Source organism: Macrotis lagotis, chromosome 1 (genome assembly GCF_037893015.1).
Source record: "Macrotis lagotis isolate mMagLag1 chromosome 1, bilby.v1.9.chrom.fasta, whole genome shotgun sequence".
NCBI lineage: Eukaryota > Metazoa > Chordata > Mammalia > Peramelemorphia > Peramelidae > Macrotis > Macrotis lagotis.
The window spans coordinates 619,838,076-619,859,442 of record NC_133658.1 but is presented as its reverse complement, the minus strand read 5'-3'; the positions used below and the strand labels follow the sequence as shown (position 1 = coordinate 619,859,442).

At 35.6% G+C, this 21,367-nt stretch overlaps 1 protein-coding gene across 14 annotated transcripts in view; it reads left to right on the top strand.

Annotated features, from left to right (window-relative positions):
* The window catches only part of NCKAP5 (NCK associated protein 5), a 1,109,295-nt gene that overhangs the window by 472,629 nt on the left and 615,299 nt on the right, over window positions 1-21,367 (top strand). The window contains exon 1 of one of the 14 annotated variants that reach the window (XM_074215040.1): window positions 3,309-3,377. The exons of the other annotated variants lie outside the window; for them this stretch is intronic. The gene's annotated coding sequence lies outside the window, so the exon portion shown is untranslated. Of the gene's footprint in view, window positions 1-3,308; window positions 3,378-21,367 lie in introns of those variants that run through there. 14 annotated transcript variants of the gene reach the window in all.

The following is a 21,367-nucleotide window of genomic DNA, read 5'->3' as shown; positions in this document are numbered from 1 at the left end:
GTCCCCCAGGATCAGATATCTGTCTACTTTTTTCCTCTTTCTCATACTATTATAGGTGTTAATAAAAAAGAACACTTTTTACATCTCACTACACAAGTTTATTTCATTTTGTCCCTTTTATCCTCAAACTTCTTATAGTCTCTTTTGGTAAATATTTTAAAGCAGCTAGGTGGTACAGTGGATAAGTGGATAGAATACCAGTCTTGGAGTCCAGAAGCCTCATCTTCTTGAATTCAAATCTGACTTCAGTAAGTTAGTTGTGTGACCCTAGGGCAACTCCTTTAAACCTATTTGCCTCAGTTTTCTCATCTATAAAATAAACTGGAAAAGGAAATAGCAAACCACTCCAGTATATTTGTCAGGAAAATCCTAAATGGAGTCACAAAGAGTCAAATATGACTGAAGACCAATTGGTGAATCTTAAGATATTTGATAAAAATGATTTGACTGTAGCCTCTTGAAGGACTAATTTCACCGATTAAGTACATTAGAAGTAATGCAAGCTTGCATTTTTTGGTATGCTTTTTACCTTTTAAAATAGTATTAACTTATATTCAGGTGTGGTAGAGGATTGATTTAGACTTGGGATTTCCCCAGAATTGATAACCTAGTGTAGAAAAAATTGGGTTTATAGGGTTCCAAAAGATTATGACTTGCCCAAGGTCACACAATGTAGTTAGTATCTTTCAGAAAGAGGACTGATATTCATGTTTTTAACTAAGATTTTCCTCACACTAAAGCTAGCCTACTACTCTGCCATGTTGACTCTCAATTATATGTGTACATGAGAAGATACAACTCAGAACAGATATTACAGGCATTATTGATATATAATAAATAGATCTGACCACATTAAATTTTATTAACCACAATTATTCCTAGTATGGTATTACTATCCTCCTTTTACAGATGGAAAAACTGAGTTCCTGAGAGATTAATGATAATTGATCGTGCTCCCATGGTTAGTGATAGAACTCTGAAAAACATTTTATCTCTTAAAACAATCCTCTTTACTTTAATTTTTTATCTTTAATTTATTCATTCATTTATTTGTTTGTTTATTTAAGTTTTTGCAAGGCAATGGGGTCAATTGTGTCTGAGACTGGATTTGAACTCCCGTACTCCTGACTTCAGGGCTGGTGCTCTATCCACTCTGTTACCTAGCTGCCCCAACAAATTTCTTTCTAAGGTATTGGAGTGTTTTCATCAAAATTCTAAAGGATACATTTTTGGAAAGAGCTTTCAGTGGATAATTTTTCTGTAAGTGTGGAAAAGTAAAAAAAAAGAAATGGTCAGAGAATTTATTTTTTAACCAAGTTTCTTTATTTTTCTCCAATATTAAAAAACAAATAAAAATCTGACAATGAGTAATATAACTATTCTGTGTTTGGTTATGTTTTGGGAAATGAATAATTTCAGTTTTACCCTTACTATCCACTGTGATAGCAGTATGCAATTTTTTTTCATAACACCTCAATGATATCTTCCTGTTGTCATTAGCAATTGAGTGCATGACATGGTTTTAAGCACCACTGACTTATAAAATAAGGAAAAGAAACAGTTCCTGCCTAGATATGCAAAAGCTTAATGTAGCTTGCATATACTCTTCACATATAAAGCAAAGGAATCATTTGAACACTGTTTTAAAATTCTATTCAGTCTTCATGGTGTAATGCATTTTTTGCAGAACTCATATACCTCTAAGAAAGAATTGGTTGGATGCCCCAGAATATTTTCCTTCAGCTTTTAGCAACTAATATTTTATGGAATAAACCCATTTCACTAACATAAGGTTGCCATTCAGAATAATTGAATATTATTTTTTAGCCATCTTTAAAGAAAATACACAAACACCCAAGATTCCATGGATTTTAATTTTTCCAGCAAGATGTGAAGTTTTTAAAAGTCTGTTGTACTTGTTAACAACTTTTAGATTTTTTCAATCAATTGTTTGAAGATGAGAAATTATTTGTTGTATAAAAGCAACAAGTTAGAGAAGTAGTTGGTTCGAACTTATCAGTGTAAAAAATAGAACAATGTTTTATCTACAGTAGAAAACTATGAGAAGGAGCTGTGTGGCCTTGGGCAAGCCACTTAACCCTGTTTGCCTTGCAAAAACCTAAAAAAAAAAGTATGAGAAGGGAAAATTGGTTTTATATGTGGTTTTATTACTTGCTAATTAAATTTAAAATAAATACATAAAATACACAAGACAAAAAGATACACCCTGAAGGACTCTGATATCAATATTCTTCCTCTTTTATCACCTACAATTCAATTCTATGTTCCCTAAAAGAATGCCAACAGTTGGCAATTGGCCAAACATCCTTTCCAATCACATGTCCAATTTTCCTGTCGTGAGCATTATTCCCAAGCCTACTGCTAAAGTCCTTTCAGTCCCTACCTGCCAAGGTTAGGAATTCAAAGAATTGCAGAAGCCTACAGAATACCCTGGTAATCAGATTATGGTGTGGTAGAGTTTAGTTCATTAGTAGAGATCTGTTCAACCAAGGCTGAAGGTTTGGGGCGGGCTGGGGAGGATGCATGTATTTTTCCCACTAGATGTAGAGAGGAAAACCCAACTTCCCCTCCCAATTCCTGTCTTGCCCCTTCAGTTCCTCAGTGGACAGTAGACAATAGAAGCGCATATATAGCCTTTCCCTAAGCTCCTCTCCTCTCTCCCCCCCTCCCTCCTCTTCCTCCTCCTCCTTGCTACTATCTCGCACTGGTTTTCCCAACTCCGGCTGCAGGCACAGATTTGTCAGAACCATTCAGTTGAGACTGATTATGATTGCAGCAGATGGGCTGGATTTGACAGCCCCGATCCTAAGCAGTTTCTTATGGGGGGGTGGGGTGGGGGAGGCAAAGGGGGTAGGGGGCGGGAATTAATGGGCCGGAATCACAGAGCAGGATCGCGCACAGAGCATCCCCAGCCGGGCGCTCTCTTGATCTGCTCTTTAAGCTCCCCTCCCCAAGGAAAGTGGCACCTCAAAGCCGAGTGGCCCTCCCCAAACACATGTTAAACGTCCCACAGCCTGAGAGGGAGAGGAGGGGGGGAGGAAAAAAAGAGCCAGTGAAGCACAACAAAGCGGAAGAGGCGAGAGGGAGCGAGGGAGAGTGAGAGGTTTCCCTGTCTGCCGCGGCGGCGGCGGAGAGAGCAGGGGGCTCGGGCCGGGCCAGGCTGGGCAGCGGCTGCCAGGGCCGGCCCTCCGCCGCCGCCGCTTGCGGCCGTGCGCTCTGGACAGGGGAAGTTTGGCAACTCCCGGCTCTCCGGCCAGCGTCTCGCCTGCCCAGACTTGGTAGGATTACAGTGTCTGCCCCGCTGGGGAAGCTCCCCCACTCTATTCCCGGCTTCACAATGTTTCAGCACAGGCCAGGTAAGGAGCTAGATCCTTGTTCCTCTACCCCCCCTCCATCCTACCTAAGGCTCTCTCCCCTTTTCCTTCTGCTCCTCAACCCTCCATCTTCTTTCCTCCTCGCCCTTCTGGCCTGTGGCCTTCCTCTCCTCGCCGGCCCCCATGTCCTCTCTTGCCCCCATCCCTTGATCCCTTTCGCTCCCACTTTTCTTGGCAGAGTCCCCTCCCCGTCTTCCTTTCTCTCTCTCCCCCGCCCCCTCTCGCCTCCCCTCCTTCCTTCACTAAGATCTTCTCATCTTCGCTCCATCTATCGGTGCCAGACTCCTTTCCTTCTTACCACGCAAGGGGGAGAAGTTGAGAGATGGCCTAAAGTCCCCAGGCTTACCTTCGGGAATTGGGGGTTCTGATGGGTGTGTTTGTGTGTGTGTGTGTGTGTGTGTGTGTGTGTGTGTCTGTGTGTGTCTGTGTGTGTCTGTGTGTGTCTGTGTGTGGATGTGTTTCTGCCACGACCCCTCTCCAGAGAGCAGTTCCCTTCTCTGCCCAGGAGGTAATTGCCCCCCCCCGTCCTCCACCTGTGGGTCCTTGCTTTGACACAATAAAGCTATTAAAAATCTGGAAGCACAAATGGAAATAAGCACACATACACATTAGCCTTCACCCACGGGGAAAATCACTCAAAACAGAAGGGGGCGAGGAGGATCCTCAGCCTTGGAGGTAGAGGAGGGACTCCCCAGGTGACTTTGATGCCACCCAAGCAAAGCGGCCAGGCTGTTTCTTCCCCTTGCCATTGCTCTTTCTTCATGAAGACTAGATTAAGGAGAGAGGGGAAAGTGGAGAGTAAGGAGATCTGATTGACTTATTGGAGGCAGGTCCAGAGAGCACTGTGGAGAAAAGGACTCGGGAACTCCCAGCCCAGATGCTGAAGGACCTGATACATCTTTCTAATAAATGTCTCTCACCCTTAGGAAGACTCCTTCCTCCTAATATGCATCCCCTGCACTCTCAGTTTCCCTAGTGACCTGCCACTTCCTGTGCTCTACTCTTTGCCGCCCCCCCAAGTCTTCCCCTCCTTCTCCCCACTCCATCTCATAATGAATATGTGCCCTGTTGCTACTAGCAACTGCATGTACCGAATTGCTCTGCACCCCTAAGCAGCTAAATGCTGATTGATGGCCCAGAAATATGATCTTTTCTTTTCTTTCCTCTTTTTTTTTTTTTTGGAGAGACTGTAGTGGGGGGGGGGGGGGGGAGACAGAGAGAGACAGAGAGAAAGAGAACCAGAGGAGTCTGTCTGTGCACTGGCCTCCCTGCTGAGAGTGATAGAGACCTCCTTGGTAGCCCACTAGCCTTGCTACCTCCTGCCCCTCAGCTTTATCCCTTCCCTATCCCTTATTGTGCAGAGAAGGAGCTGATTAGAATATTTTAATCTCTCAGATTAAACCTAGTGCCTTCGTTTGTTATCTGACTGGTTTCTCTCTCAGTGCTAGTCTGCAACCCCTGAGTTTCCTTTCCTTTTCCTGATCATAACTGCTTCTGTTGAGTCAGATAAATGTGACTTTTTTTCACCCTACTTCTATCCCCCCACTCTTTCTTTTCCCCTTTTAATTTGACTTCTGTGTTTCTGATTGTCTGTTTACTGAAATAGACCTACCCTCTACTGACCCAGAAAGATTTTTTCAACCTTTTATGGAAACTCTTTTCCAGAAATACAGTCTTCACAGAAAATAAACTATTCTGTCCTCTGTCCCATCTCCATTCCTTTACTCTAGAGTAACTTTTGTCTATCTTTTCCCACATCCCCATAAGGTATATAGTTCATATAAAAGATGCTTATAAAAATGCTAAGTGTCTCTTGACGTGTTCTTTTTCTCCTTTAATTTTTGTGTGTGTCCTCCTTACCACATCTTTTGAAGTAGGATTCATGTCTAAACTGGAATGATAAAAATACCCCTCCACCAATCCAACAGTTTTGGAACCATTGCTCCTTTTGGAAAAAAAAAAAAACAAGTACAAACTTTTTAAAGGTAGGAAGAAGTTGTCTTGTGACTCTTCCTCTCCCCCATACGTCTATACTGTCTGTCATGTAAATTAGCTTCCAAGTTATTTTTGCTTTGGGAAAGAGCTTAGAGTATCATGTTGGTAAACATTTTAATCTCCTATACCATCTGAATCTGAATCAGTGATGATATCTTTTGTTTTCTTCTTTAAAGAAAAATATAGATTATATTGTGGTTATTCCTATTTAATCAAGAAGAAAAAGAGAGGGATTTGGTATTTCAACTCACTACAATAGCATTTTTAAAAGAATGTAATTTTCTGAAATAGATTATGAGATAGCTTGAGGACTTTAACTGGAAATAAGTTACTGAACATGAATGAAAAAAAGATACATTATCAGGAATGCATCATGAAGAAGAGATGACATCCATAGAAGGCCAAGGGTAAACCAGAAAGCTTTCACATATTTCTAAGTTACTGAAGCAGATTAAGATCCTCTGCTCCAATTTATAGTAGAAAAATCTAGACTGTTGGATTCATCATAGGAACTAATATGGAATAAAACATTATATTAGAGATGCTGTAGCCCTGGCAAATGAAATAAGATGAGTAGGCCATGATGTTGTTGTCTTTTGTCAAAAGGTCTTGTGGAATTTGCAAAACAGGATACATACAACCTCTCTTTTCATAGGCAACTGGTATACATAGCATTTGAAAAATATAGCAATTTTCAGTACTTCATAATTTAACAAATGAGAGAATGCACTGTCTATGAGATATAACAAAGAAAGACATGGCAAAGGTAATTTTTCTCCATTACATCAAAAATAGGATATTTCTCTCTTTGACAGGGTCTCATAAAAAGGTAGATGCTTCCTTTTTAGAAAAAGAAACTATAGAAAGCCTGCATTGGTTTTACTCATCTTCTTTTCTGTTGTTCTTCTGCATATATGAATTTCAGCTCCTTCCTTGGTTCCCAAAACTGTGAATACCCCTCTTGGTTTTACTTTCTAAATGGTTTGTAGAATATTAGCTGATGATTATAAATTTTGATTCATAAATGAGGGTTTGAGAGTAAAAGGGATGGAATGCTAATATCCTTGTTTATCATTTTTTAAAAGATTATGAAAGGAATTTTAAAGAAAGGTGGAATTTCAGAGAAAAGTGATTTACATCATGCGAGATGACTTTATACATTGCTAGACTATAGATAAACTGTAAAAGTAAACATAGGGGCATGTTATGTTATTATGGGAAACTATGGAGCTATGGAGAGACCTTTACACTGCTTCAAACCATTAAGGCAGCATGGGAAATTTGGGAGTTGTGGGGGTTTTTTTGTTGTTGTCTTTTTTTGCTTGGCAAAAGTTTACTTTAGTTATTGAACTTTTCTTGGAGACTTCATATTTGCTAACCAATTTGTTTTCATTTATTGCTAGACTTAAAAGGCATAGTGCCCGGTCAATGAAAATATATTTAAGCTCTCACATCTAATGTGGGGCTTTCAGATGTTATCAGAAGATGACAAAGGGATATCTCCAACAACCTCCCTTCTTATAGGCAACTAGTTCACCCAATAAATAGATCATGAGACTTGGATTCATGGTGTCCTGAGTTTAAAATCAGTTTTAGACACACACAATAGCTGTGTGACCCCCCGCCCCCGGATATTCTTTTAACCTTTTTTTTTCTCAGTTTCCTAATCTGTAAATGGGAATAATAAGAGCACCTACCTCCCAAGGTGGTTGTAAGGATCTAATGAGATATTAATTGTAAAGTGATTAGCATAGTGCCTAGTATATGGTAAGTAAGTACTATATAAAGATATATTTTTATTACTACTACTACTACTACTACTACTACTACTACTACTACTACTACTACTACTACATCTTCTTCTTCATCATCTTCTATTTCTCCTCCTCCTCCTATTTTTTCTTCTTTGTCCTCAAAAGAGAATTTATCTTTTCCCAGTCTCATTCATGCTTTTCTTTATCCCATTTCTTTTTTCCCTGGAAATTTATTTTATTGAACTCCATAATTCCATTATTATAGTTCTGTTTTAACAATGAATGAAAAACACTATGAAAAACATTATGAGTCAATGACCAATTAATTAGTTCTTTTTCCTAGTTTTCATAAATTATGTTTTTGATTGAATATTTTCCTAAATTCCAAGACTATAACAATAATATGTGATATCAGATTTGAATCATTTATGGCCATTGAGTTAAAGAATATGTTTTATTTCCTCAGGGAAATTTATATCTTATAGTAAATACCAGCATGGGCTGTGTTTGAATGCATACTTACAATAAAAAATAGTAAAATTAAAACTATCTAAATGAAAATATTCTCTGTAGCATCACAATCACCACTATAGCTTGTTCTGATTCATTCTTTTATACCCCTATCCATTCAATTCAGATAGATGCACCATTTTAAAAAGAAATAGTTGCAGCTACATTTACAACCAGAAGATAATTAATTTGTGTCTTAGTTTTCAGGATTACTGGATAAAGTGTCTATCCTATATAATTTTCTTTTTTTTCTGTGCTGTTGAACTGAGCTGGAGATCCTAAAGGAATCCTGGATATCCCCTTTACTTCTATCCATTAGGCCTAGAGCCCACAGTGACCCTAAGTAATTCAATAACCCCTCCCTTTCAACTTGCTAGTACTTAGCCCACCAGAGTCAAAATAAGAGGAAAGCCTCAAACTAAAAGGCCTTTGATTCCTAATGCCATAGAGATTCAGTTGTCATCCTCATTCAAAAGGCCCAAGAATTTCAGTAGTCTGGAAGAGTCCTTCTAGAGCCACCGATATTTTCACCCTTTTACCCCTTTTGCCAAAAATACTACAGTCTTGTAATGCAGTCATCTAATGTGAGGGAAGAAGGAAAAATGGATATCTGCAACTAAGCACTCTTCCAACTCCACTTAAAACTTTCCTTTACAAAAGTTATAGTCTTCTGTTTACCACGTGCCAAGAAATTGGTCAATTATTGACTCTTTGATTGTTTGCCTTTTGGCCTTAGCAGTATGGAACAATCTGCTCAGGTGTAGAATAAAATGAATACTCATACCCAAGAAATTACAGGTTTTTTTAAATATTGAAGAAATAATAATCACTATACTGCAGATTGATTATGTTTCTCCTTCTGCCTTGGGACCTTAATACTTTTCAGGACCAATTTGCAGACTTGGAAACTATGTAGGGCCAACAATTATTACCTCTAGAACCATTCAACAAGTTTCTACTTTAATAACTCAATTGACCCAAAGAACAACATAATACCTCACAATAGGCATTTCATAAGTATAAGAAAATTGAATTGAATATTTATTGCATACCAAATATGACTGGTCATTTTTATATATTATGATTCCTAAACTATGATCCTTGAAAGAAATGGAGCTATTGGAGGTCAGATGTGGTCAGAGGATGGCAAAGGGATCTCTCCAACAACCTCCTATTTTTGTTAATTTACAAAATTTTGTAAATTAACAAAACTAATCAGAACATTATATAGTTATATGAAGGAATTAGTAGACTAAACTTGATTATATAAAAGTGCTTATAAAGGAAACAAAATTATTTCAATTTAAAATGACAATTATATAAATATACAAAGCCAAACAAAATAGAAATGATAGAATGATTTGAATGAAGGATGTTAGGTTAGGGTATTTTCAGACTTTCTAGAGGTAATATCCTGGTCATTGTTTTTTTTTTTTTTTGCTGCAAGGCAAATTTCTTCATCATTACATTGTTTTATGCTTTCTCACCCTTTTATTCTTTGTATACTCTGCTTAAGTTGGGAAGGGAAAGAATGTGGAGAAATGCATATGAATGATTGGCACATAGCAGTCCTTCTCAAAGTATGATCTGGAGACCTCAAGAAACTCTCAGAGCCTTTCTAAGTGTCCATAATATCTAAATTATTTTCCTAATAATACTAAGATATTTTAATTTCTAATATAATAAATATCAATTGATATAACCAATTTCTTGAGAGAGAGGTCTTAAATAAATTTTAAGAGTATAAAGGAGTTAAGAGACCAAAAATGTTGAGAACTACTGGTCTTGGGGTTGAAGGGAGATGAGTTTGCAGGTAGGTATAAGTTTAAATGAAAATAGCTAGTCAGTCTTAAAATTCAAAATGTGATATTTTAATTCAAAATGACCATTGATAGGTACCATAGAAATGATATAATTTTCATAACTCTAGTAGAGAATGTCAGGCTCTGATGATTATATTAAAGTACGCTTACTAAAAATGCATATAATTCTAAATGGAACTAAGACAGCATGGTATAGTGGAAAGAACCCTGACAAAAACAAATTACCCAATTCCTTCAATAAATATTAACAAAAATAGCTGTGTTAAACTCTGGAAATAAAAAAGACAATATGAAAATCAATCCCTGCCTCCAAGGAGGTTGCATGTTATTTATTAACACATTTACATGGATTATTAGTAAGTACAAAATAATTTGATCAGGAAGAGATTCATATTACCTAATTTTTTTTGCCTAGCATTCTCACTTACTAGTTATGTGGAACTGTCCAAAAATCACTTTGATTCTTTGTACCTCGACTTTATAATGTGAAAAATTGAATTAGGACATGTATAACATAGGGACGTTATGAAATAAAATATAACAAATTTTATTTTAAAAAGTGTGAATTACTATATATAAGAAAGAAGAATCACATTTATTATTACCTTATCATTTTAATCACACCTTACACATTTCATTCTCTATAATCCTGAATTGTCTTTGATATCTGAAATATGTTCAGATTTTACAGTGTAATGGGCAACAGAGTTCATTAAAGTAATGTGGGGACTGAATTCCAGTTAGTTAATGAAGGTGTCAAACAATGCCATCAACTTAATATCGATTCCTATTGCATGCTTTTGCCTAAGTCAGACTTTGCAACCTGGTATTCTGCCTCTTTTATAAATCTTCTATTTATGTGAAAACCTTTTATATAGATTAAGTTGAGTTACTTTGGTAATAAAATGTCAGAATTTCAATAGACTTTATGTCATAATTTTTAGTGAAACCAAAATATAGTAACTTCAAGTCATTTCATTGTAATGCTTTAAGAAGTGACAATTCTTTGAAAATAAATAAATCAAGTTGTTCCTGAATGATTCCCCTCATCTTGTTATAAACTGAATTAACAATGTATTGGTTTTTTTTATAAAGGTTAAAAGACAATGTCTTCCCTTTAATAGGGCTCAAATATTGATGGAGTGTATGGGGGGAGTGGAATATAGCATGTATAAAAATAACTTTGGTACCAGGGACACAGGGAACCATACTAAATTTTTTATATTCTAAATTTCACCTCCCATGGAATCCATCAATATATGAACCCTCTCATATATTGGAAACAACCATGTTGTAGTCCATAAGTGAGGAAGATCATTTATAGTTAACCTTTTGTCTGTTTCATGGTAGTCTATAGGTACATTGACCATCTTCTGGATTTTTCACAACTGCTCTATTTCAAATATCTAAATACTCTAATCCCGTGGAAAACTTAATATTTAGGAAAATAATCAAATGTTTCTGGTTTAAAAATTGTCTCACAAAGCATTGATACTCACAAAAGAGATGTTATATAATATTTGATATAATATGTGGATGTGTATATAGTATGTATGCATTTTTTTCATGGGGAAATATAGTGGTTGGGATCTTATCCATTCTGTTTCTTAATAATAAAGGATTCAAATATATTGCATATTTTCATAAAAAAATTTTGAACAATTACAGAAGTAAAGTAAATTGTCTTTTTTCCCCCACTAAAATACAATCACTATATTTGTGGACCAAATACTCTTCTGTTAGAATCACACAGGACAAAAATATTTCATCTCCTTATTTCAAGTAATATACTATACATGATTTATTTCAAAATAGAATACTCAAAAGAAGCCTGGATATAGAAACTTCTATGAATTTAAATGGCAATTCCTTGATGACTTAAGACTTATAGGTTAACCTAATATAGAATTTAATTGTTTATTTTACTAATAAGCACCAGTGGTAGGATTTGGACTCATGAATATGCCTTGCTGCCTCTATTGTATTCATAGAGTAATGTATAAAAGGCTGCGAAGGACCTTAAAGGTCATCTAGTCTAAACTTCTCATTTTTCAGACAAATAAAATAAGATCAGAGAAAATAATGGCTTTCCTACAGTTGCACAGATAATGTGATAATTGTAGTTTTGAACCCATATTTTCTGACTAAAAATCAATTGTTCTTGCTACTAAATCATATTGGCAATAAAAGAGCTATCATATCCACTTAAAATCCATGTTAATAATATTGTCTCTTGCACATTAAGAGTAAGGAAGGAGAATACACAAAACAACAACAAAAAAAAAACCCTTCAGAATCTGATGAACACTTTATAAACATTATTTCTTATGTATCTCTTACCCATAATCCTAATTCTTCACACCAAAAATAACTAATCTGAAAACATGTTTTTCAAAAATATGTATATTTAATACTAATCTGACTATTTGCCACTGAAGGGAGAGGAGTGAGAAGGAAAGGTAGAAGGAAATTTTGTGATTTACAAATATACATGTGCATATGGATTAAAAAATATAAATGCTACTCAAAAAAAGAGGCAGGAAGAAAACAAACATTTGTTAAATACCTTCTTTGTAGGAGGCACTATGCTAAGCACTTTACAAAAATGATCTTGTTTGACCCTCATAACAACCCTGTAAGGGAGGCATTATTGTTATCTCCATTTTATAGTGATGGAAACTAAATCAGAGATTAAGTAACTTGAACAGGGTCACACAGCTTTTTAAGTATCTAAGACCATATTTGGACTCAGCACTTTCTGATTCTAGGCCCAGTATACTATTGGCCTATTATAATATCTAGGGTCTGTGAAGATATTAAGTGATTCAACATTTCCCTACCTATAAATATGGGCTTTTATGCTAATGAGTCTAGAATTTTTATAATTTTCCATGAATTTGATTGTAGTGCTGACTCTCTGGGGCTGGATCAGAGTTTATGTAATCAAATACACTGGCACCTTCCCAATTTTCCTAAATCAGGAATCTCATCAAAAATGGCAATTGGCATACTGAGGAGATCACTCAAATGTTGTTTCCATTAGTATCAAATCTATTCCTTCCCTAGAGGTGTGGAGTTTATAATCCATTATAATAGGACCAACCAATTTGTGTGGACCAGATTATATGTGTGCAAATTCCCTAAGGATCCTATGCATATTTGTTCTCCAGCACCTCATTTGACATAATCTCTTTTAACTCATCCAGTTTTCCTGTTGTCTAAGGGCTGAGTCCCTTAGGATCATAAAAAATGATGATTCTTCTTTTTATGATTCCTAAATACTGGGTATCATCTTAGTTCTATTTTATCAGGAAATGTTCTTTTAAAAAAAGAATGACACAGATATGCATATAAAGTCGATTCCCATAAATTACTTTGACTATTTAATGGTCTGATATAAACATTTTTAGAGCATGCAATCTTGAAATCTTAATTTAGGGTCATTTTGGATAGTCTAGTTATTTTATATATATTTAGTCACCTTAATACCAGTTACACTTCAACATTTCTTAAGTTCCTCTGAATTTGCTTCTTTACATTTGTGACAACTGTATTCTTTCTTAGTTTATTATAACATCAATAAAATAAAGTTGATTCTGTCAATAATATTGATATTTTTGATTATTTACTTCTTTTTGTTGATTAAAAGTATTTAACTAGACCAGGTAGATTCGAATTTCTCTTCTTAACATTAATCAATTATATTCCATGTGAACCAAAAATCTTTTAATGGTTTGTATTGTGCTTTTTTTCTTTAACAGATTCTACAAATTTGCATCTTATAGAATATGAATATCCTCACGCCATGTCTACATAGCTTATATTTGTCAATATAGTCAGATAGGAAAATATAGGTCTTCATTGAAAATTCAGTTGGGAATGGTATTATTTAGATTGACTGTCCATAATGGTTAAATAAATCATATAATTATAGGTTTCCCCATCCTTTTGTGCCTCATAGAATGATAGTAGATACTTAATAAATGTTGCTTGTTGTCTATAAAGGGCAAAAAGTATTTCCTTTTGAGGTCTCTCAAGTTAAGATATCCACCATGTAATTAATGCTTAATAAATGATTAACTACAACTCCTTGGTCCTCAGTTCCCAAGTAAGCTTTACTGGAGGTGACTAGTATCATGAGGGAAAATATAATGGGCAAGGGAGATAACAGAGTAGGTATTTGCTTCTCCCAGGGATGTGTGGCACAGGTGCCTTTAAATGCCTCTTAATGGTTTGGAGTTAAAGCAGAAATTTTATTTGTTTTTAATTGACTTGCTATGCTTTTGCTTCATTATACCCAGTAATTACACAGTAATAATCAGTGGTTGAGTTGTAATTAAATGTCTTCATCAATTTATTTTGAGCTACATTCATGTGTTTTCCCTAGTTAGACAATTTAATGAGTACATTATATCTAAGACAGTTTTAGTCTTTATTTCTTACCTTTTTCAGAAAAAAAATCAAAGATTGAAGAATCTTTTATCCTAGAGGCAAAAGAAGTCCAATACAAATACAAACTCCTCTGTTTAGTATTAAGATATTCACAATCTGGTTACAGGAAATATTAATTCATTGTTAGTTTAAATTAATGATTCATTTTGAATTCATGTACTAATAATTATCTGTAATATAGAAATTGTGCTCAGAATTATGTGTGGGTCCAAAATATTGCATCAATGTATATCTTTTATAACTATATAGGAATAAGCACTTTGCCTCAGGGACTGAGTCATATGGTCAAGATAAAGTGACCTGGGTCATTTTCCCAGCATCAACTCTCCTCTATATATAAAATTGTAGTAAGTAACTCTGACTTATCAGGCTAGCTAGTTTTTCACTCCCATCCATGATCCACCACAGTAAGATATCTGCCATGTTTCCTAGGCACCTAGGTGGTCAGTGAGTACAGAGCCAGACCTGCAGTCAGGAAGACTTAGCTTTTTCAGTTCAAGTCTGACCTCAAGCAATTACTAACTGTGTGACAATGAACAATTAACTTAATTTTATTTATCTCAGTTACCTCATCTGAAAAAAAAAATAGGTGAACTCCCCCCCGCCCCAGGCTTCCAACTAAGATTTTGACTAGTCTACTTTCTAAGACTTTCTAAGCCCCTTTCAGTGGACCCAAGTACTAAATAGATCAAGGGCATCTCTGTCAAAAAAATCCCAAATGTGTTCATGAAGAGTTGTGTGTGACTGAAAAAAATAACTGAATCATATTCCTTTTCTGTTTTGAGGTCTTATGAGATCATCATGAGTGGGGGGGAAGAAAGGGAAATCAGTAAAGACTTTTGAATTTATATGTAGTAATAATGTTCTTTGAGCTCCTTGGGAAATTCTCAAGCTATCATTAAAACTCTTTAGAACATTATGCAATGTTCTCTCCTCTCCATGTCCCCAAAACTGCTGTGTTCTCCTAAAGAGCTCTTTAATAGAACAATGTTTTAAGTTTAGCATTTCAGAGTATTTATATTCTTCATATAGCTACTAGCTAGCTTGTATTTTCAGCATGATGGATATTGACACAGATTCAGATGGCATTGTTGCAAATTCAAAATAATAATTTCAAAAAAGAATCTAAATATTTGTTAGGAATCAAGAATTTAAAATTCACAATTCTTAAGTCACCATGTTTATGAGAACAATAAATTCATATGTTCATTTTCACTTCTTGTCAGAAACTATAAGCATCTACTTAACATTTTGTGCTGAGTTCCAAGTATTCTCAAATTTCTGTAAACTCTTATATATTGGATAAAAGTGAGAACGGGTTCACAAAGTATTGTCAGAGTGACGAGTTTTACTGAACTTGTGATCAAAAGATTATTAGCCACCAATCCATTTAGGGTTCACAATGGCTAAGACTTCAGACTGGCACATGTCTTCCTCAGGGAAAAGGAAAAACACAAATAAAAGCAAACAGGAAAAGTGAACCAGAAGCCTAAGTTCCCTGCAGTTCTTTTGTGTTAATTCAAAGAATTTTTAACCTGGAGCCCTAATTCATTCTCCCCCACCCCTTTCATGGCTTCCTTTACTCTTCTTTTCCTTATCTTATCTAATATACTGGAGCCAGCTCAATGGCTTCAGGTGAGAAAGTTTATTGTTAAATTTTCTTTGTGAGCATTAACCCCTTGGGAATCAGCAAATGCTAAAAAAAATCAGAGCTTCATTCATTTTCAGTTGATTGTTTTGACTTAAGAAAGTGATGGAGAGAAGAGAAATGTTAATAAAATAGATTAAACTTAAAAGTGTATCCTATACACTTTTTTGGTTACATTTTTTTTGATTAAATATCTCATACTGCTGATTCTGTTGTATGTCAAGTTGATTTAAAGGTAACATGTATCAGTCATTCAAACCATATTGACTTGACCTGTGTTGAAAATTATTCCTGTATTTTTTTTTTTGTATAGAAGAATGGAAGACAATGCTATGGTCTATTTGGATGTTGATTTCAAATTAAATCTGGGATTAAGCTTTGTAGTGGAAATCCATGTATAGTTGAGGTTTGTTCCTTAACAGTTTCTTATTCTGATTTATCTTACTTCTGGGTGTTCAAACCAAAAAGTTGCAAGTAACAAGCGGGGAGGGGCAATAGTTTTATCTATGTTTCTATTAGGAGAGCATGTCTTAATAGAAAGAAGAGGAGAAAAAAAATGGCTTGCAAAATTTGACTTTTAGTGTACTGAAGAAGATGACTGGGTAAAATTCACTTTGTGAATGTGAACATATCACTTAGTCTTCCTGATCCTCTCTTTAACAGGTGGGCATGGAGAGGAGGCTATGAATTCACCACCTGTAATGACCCCCAGTACTTGGAACCCAGTGAGGGTGGGTTGCAAAACAACAGAAGGAAGAAAAGCCCTTGATCTATGTAGTACTTTGGGTCCAATGAAAGGGGCGGAGAAAGTCTAGAAAAAGAGACTAGTCAGAATCTTGGTTGGCAGCTGGGGGTGGGGTGGGGGAAGGAAGAAACAGATAATAGAAAATGGTCATTGGAACCTTTGCTTCCACAGAGAGAAACCTGGAGCTCTATCTTGGTGAGTTTGTTCCTGTCTATGACTCTTCTTTCTAAATCTTCCTCTCATCTATAAATGGCTCTATGTAAGTTTGCTAGGACCCAAAGTTGAAGAGCAGAAAAAAGTTCCCAGATTCTAAACTGGCTTCTCACAGTCTATCACCTGGAAAAAATGGTGATTCTAATACCATTAATAGCTACTTTTTAAATCTCTTTTTTCCCAATCAAGTGTGAATTCATGATTGTATTATCATCTAATCCATATCTTTGCAAATTCTGCACAAGAATAGCATGAGATACTTTATCAGACTTTATCAGACCTTAAATTATAGCCATGATTTTCTCTCCTTATGTTCCATCTAGAAATGTTATAATCCCATCAAAAAAAAGGAAATTTAATGAGTTGACATGTCTTGTTTTCAATGAACCCATCCTAGTTTATTATAATCACCCTTTCCTTCCCTAGTTCTTCACTATCTTTTTCTTTAAAAATCTAGAAGTTTCCAGAAATTGAAGTCAAACTCACTGGCCTTTATTTTTCATAAACTGTTCTCTTATGTGAAAATCAGGACAATCCTTTTCCTTCTCCAATCTTGTGATACCTCCAGTTGTTTTCCATGATCATTTTTAAGTATCTCTGATAGTATCTCAGTAATGACATATGCCAGTTATTTCCTGCCAAGAGGAGGAATATGAGCTGGATAAGAGTATGCCAAAATATTTTGAAATGCACCAGTGCTTTTCTCAAAAATCAAAGGAGTTAATGCAAGGAAGTAGGACAGGTAACATAAACATTATTAATCCTATTTTATAGATGAGAAATTGTGGTTTCACATTTCATAGCCTTGACACAAATTTTAATTTCTGTAATTTTTCCATTATACCACATAACTGAGGGATGGAAAGTCTGCTTTATTATTTCATTTAAGACTATCTGTCTGAGCAGCAGTTTTATGTAGAAGCCTCTACTATGGGGGAAGACAAAAGAAATAGAATGCAGTCTTTTTTTTTCCTTTTATGTACTTACTATCTCACTGGAGAGAATAAAGAGAGGAAAAAAAAGAGAACACATCAGAGTAAAACATCATAGTAAGAACCAGACAGCTACATGTTAAAGGGTTGTATTGTTGAGACGTCCTGCTCTCCATAAGATTTACCCTCCCAGGAATGGACCCAAGAGAACTTAGCTTTCAGGTACAGCAATAGAATGGTCACAACAGAGGTTGGGCAGAGAGCAAAAAAGGCATTGCTCAGGGAACATCATCTGACAAGTCTGTGCCTTTGAAGAGGGGCCATTATTAACCAGGAGCTATTAAAAGAAGAGCTTTAGCAGCAATAAGCTATTGATGCTATCTAAAATTGGATGACCCCATTTTGCCATTTGGATGATGCTATGACAATCAGAGAGAAAAAACTCTGGATATGTAAGGACAGGAAGGTTGATTTCTGTCAAAAGTCCTAATAAGGGTTTCCTGTGTTCAGAGTCTATATGAAACCAGCATAAAAAAGCAGAGAGAGAGATCCAGAACCACATGGGTCAGGTCAGTATCTTGCTATATAATATGATACACTGTTGTACAACTACATAGGAAAGAAAGAGTCCAAAAAGTCAGTTGTGATCTATTTATTGCAAAGCAATGCAACATTGGTTGTAAGATATTCCTAGATGGTTTGCCTTTTTATTTGTGTGATCCATTCCCATGCATTTATATGACTCTGAAGGAAACAGGAGAAATTTCCCAAGAGTAACCAATTGTGGGTTCAAAATACACCCTTGATTAGTTAAATGTGAGAATTTGGACAAATCACTTCAAGAGCATAGCCTTATTTTCCTCATTTAAAATAAAAAGATCAGTTTGAATTCAGTGACTTCTAAGGTTCTTTCCATGTCAAGCTCTAGGATGCTGCATCTTGTGTAGTAGAATTCTGAAAGATATCCAAGGGATTGGGCAAAGAATATGATGAAAGGGAGTGTGATGGTGACTGACAAGAATTCAGTAATAGCTATGTCTTTCATGACAGCTTCTCAGTCTTTCCTCCATCTTCTTAAATTCTGCCTGTGTCATAAGCTATAGGATCTTTGAGAGGTTAGGTGAAGTACAATGAATTGCAAGAGTTGGAAGTACTCTCAGGGAGTCAAATCCTGGTTTTATTTTCTTTATAGAAATTCTCTGCCCCTTTGCACAGAGACTCTATCAAAAAGACCATGGAAGTAGACATCCTTTGTGTGCCTATATCTGATCATAGAAGAAACCTTTATCTCTTCTTTGTGGGGTCATAGAAGCAAAAAGTATGAAGAGATTCAGGCAGCCCAGACACTGAGGTGAATTAGCCCATGATGAGAAAAACACCAGGAGATCCATCCACCTAATACTTGGTTGAAGCCTCCCTGCTGAGACCTTTCATTTGCTGTTAGGGTGAATTTGTTATAGAAGCCTCTAAATCTAGCAAGTCCAAAACTGAGAATCAACTCACTTGATTTTCCCCCCACCTACACTGAAATTGTATCAGAAGTTTAAAACAAAGTAATTCCCCAACTTGTTTTGTATTCTGTCATTGAAAAAAAAAACCCACCACACCACATAGTTCTGTTTATTTTTTTTTGGCAAGGCAATAGGGTTAAGTGATTCACCCAGGGTCACACAGCTAGGTGATTATTAAGTGTCTGAGGGCGGATTTGAAAGATTCTCCTGACTCCAGGGTGGGTGCTCTTTTCACTGTGCCTTGTAGCTGCCCCCACACCAGATGGTTCTAAACCATTCACCTGTATTGATGTAATTCAACACCAACATAATCCAGGTCTTTCATCAATTTGGACAACTGAAGTAGAAAAACATTCTTCACATTTTAATGGGAGGGGGGCAGCTAGGTGGGACAGTGGATAGAGCAGCTGCCCTGGAATCAGGAGGACATGAGTTCAAAACTGGCCTCAGTCACTTAACAATTACCTAGCTGTGTGGCCTTGGGTAAACTACTTAATCCCATTTGCCTTGCAAAAACCTAAAAAAGAAAAAAAAAATTAAGGAGAGGGAAGGAGGTTCTACCCAGTAAGAGTTTATTCATCTAATGGATGAAATCACAACATTTATCAAAAATAGCATAGTTGGGTCATAATTGACATGTATATTCCTGCTATGTAAATAATAAACTGTAATCATTAATGGAGTCAGAATTAAAGTTACTTAGTCTAATCAGTAATTCCCCTCTATCATAATTCTTATAAATGATAATTTAGCTTTTGAAATAAAATCTCAACTGAGAAAGAACCCCTTCTTTAGCTATTTTTGTTAAGAAGGATTTTTTTCTTACAAAGTGTCAAAATTTCAGAGTTTAAAGGGTCCATAGTGGCCATTTAGTTTGACATATACTCAAATAGTAATTCTTCACTATAACATGATCAATATCAGTCAACTGGCCTCTGCTTGAAGGCTTGTATTTATGATGACTCTACAGTCTTCTAAGATAATCCATACAAATTCCAGATTTCTCTATTAGAAAGTTTTTTTTTTTCATTGAATCAAACAATGTTTTTCTTTACTTTTCACTCCTAAATCTACATTCTTCCATATGTGGCCAAACCGCCAATCTAATTGTGACAGTCTTCTTCTTCTTCCCAAGTTAATGATCTCTATCTCCTTTAATTAATTATCATATGGGATGAGTTCAAGGTTCTTTGCCCTTCTGGTTTTCTTCTTCTGGACACTCTTCAAGTTATAGGTTCCCTTTTCTATAATGTAGTTTCCATAATTAACCAAAATATATTTCAAAGTCTGGTTATTTTAATTATTTAAAATGCTCAATATCAGACATCCTAGGGAAGAGATATGCATTTCACACATTCCTAGTATTTAGACAACTCTCATTTTCACTTTTTGTTTATATAAGAAAAAAAAAGAACTCCAAAAGGATTTCCTTTTTTACAAAATTCTAGTTCAAGACTTGGGACTGTCAAACAATTTTGAAAAATATGAAGCATGATCTAATAATGCCTTCCAAATACATTAAAAAGCCATTAAATAGAGACTTTGAAGATCTCTTCTGCATGCATAGAGATAAGAAAAGAAGAGGAACTAATTCTTAATCTAATATTGGAGGCCCTTTCCAATAGGATGAAGTGATGGGAGTTTGTTTTTCCTATTTCTTACCTGTTAATACTTTAAAAATAAGAACTCTATTAATTTGCTCCTGACAATTTAGATGTAATCTTTTATAGTAGATTTTCACTATCTTGAGGGTAGAGACTTTAAAGATTAGATAGATGTCAGATAGATATAGAAACAGATAAATTTCTGTGCCTTACATACAATGGGGCAGAAAAGTAATGAAGTAAATAGAAAGTTGAGCCTTGAGTCAGAAGACCCGAGTTCAAAACTAACCTAGTTCTATGATACTTTCTAGCTCTGTGGTCCTGAACAAATGACTTGACCTTTGTGTGCCTCAGTTTTTTCAATAATAGCATCTATCTTGCAAGATTGATAGCATTTGTAAATCACTTAGCATAATGTCTAGCTTACAGTAGGAATTTGATAAATGCTTCTTCTTCCCTTCCTACATTTACTAAAAAGTTTTCTGATTCAAGCAGAATGAGTGAGAGATCCAATGAAAAGTACACTAGTTCTGAAAGCAGAGGCCTTAGTTTAAGATTCTTTCTCTGATCCTTATTATCTGTCTCTTAGAGTAAGTCACTTCATTTCTTTAGATTTCCATCCTTTTCATTAACAAAATGAGGGAGCTGGATTGTTGTTTATTTGTTTCAGTCATGTCTAATTTCTTGTGACTCCCTCCCTACCCATTTGAGGATTTCATCACAAAGATACTGAAGTGCTTTGCCATGTCCTTCTCCAGCTCATTTTACAAATGAGGAAACTGGGG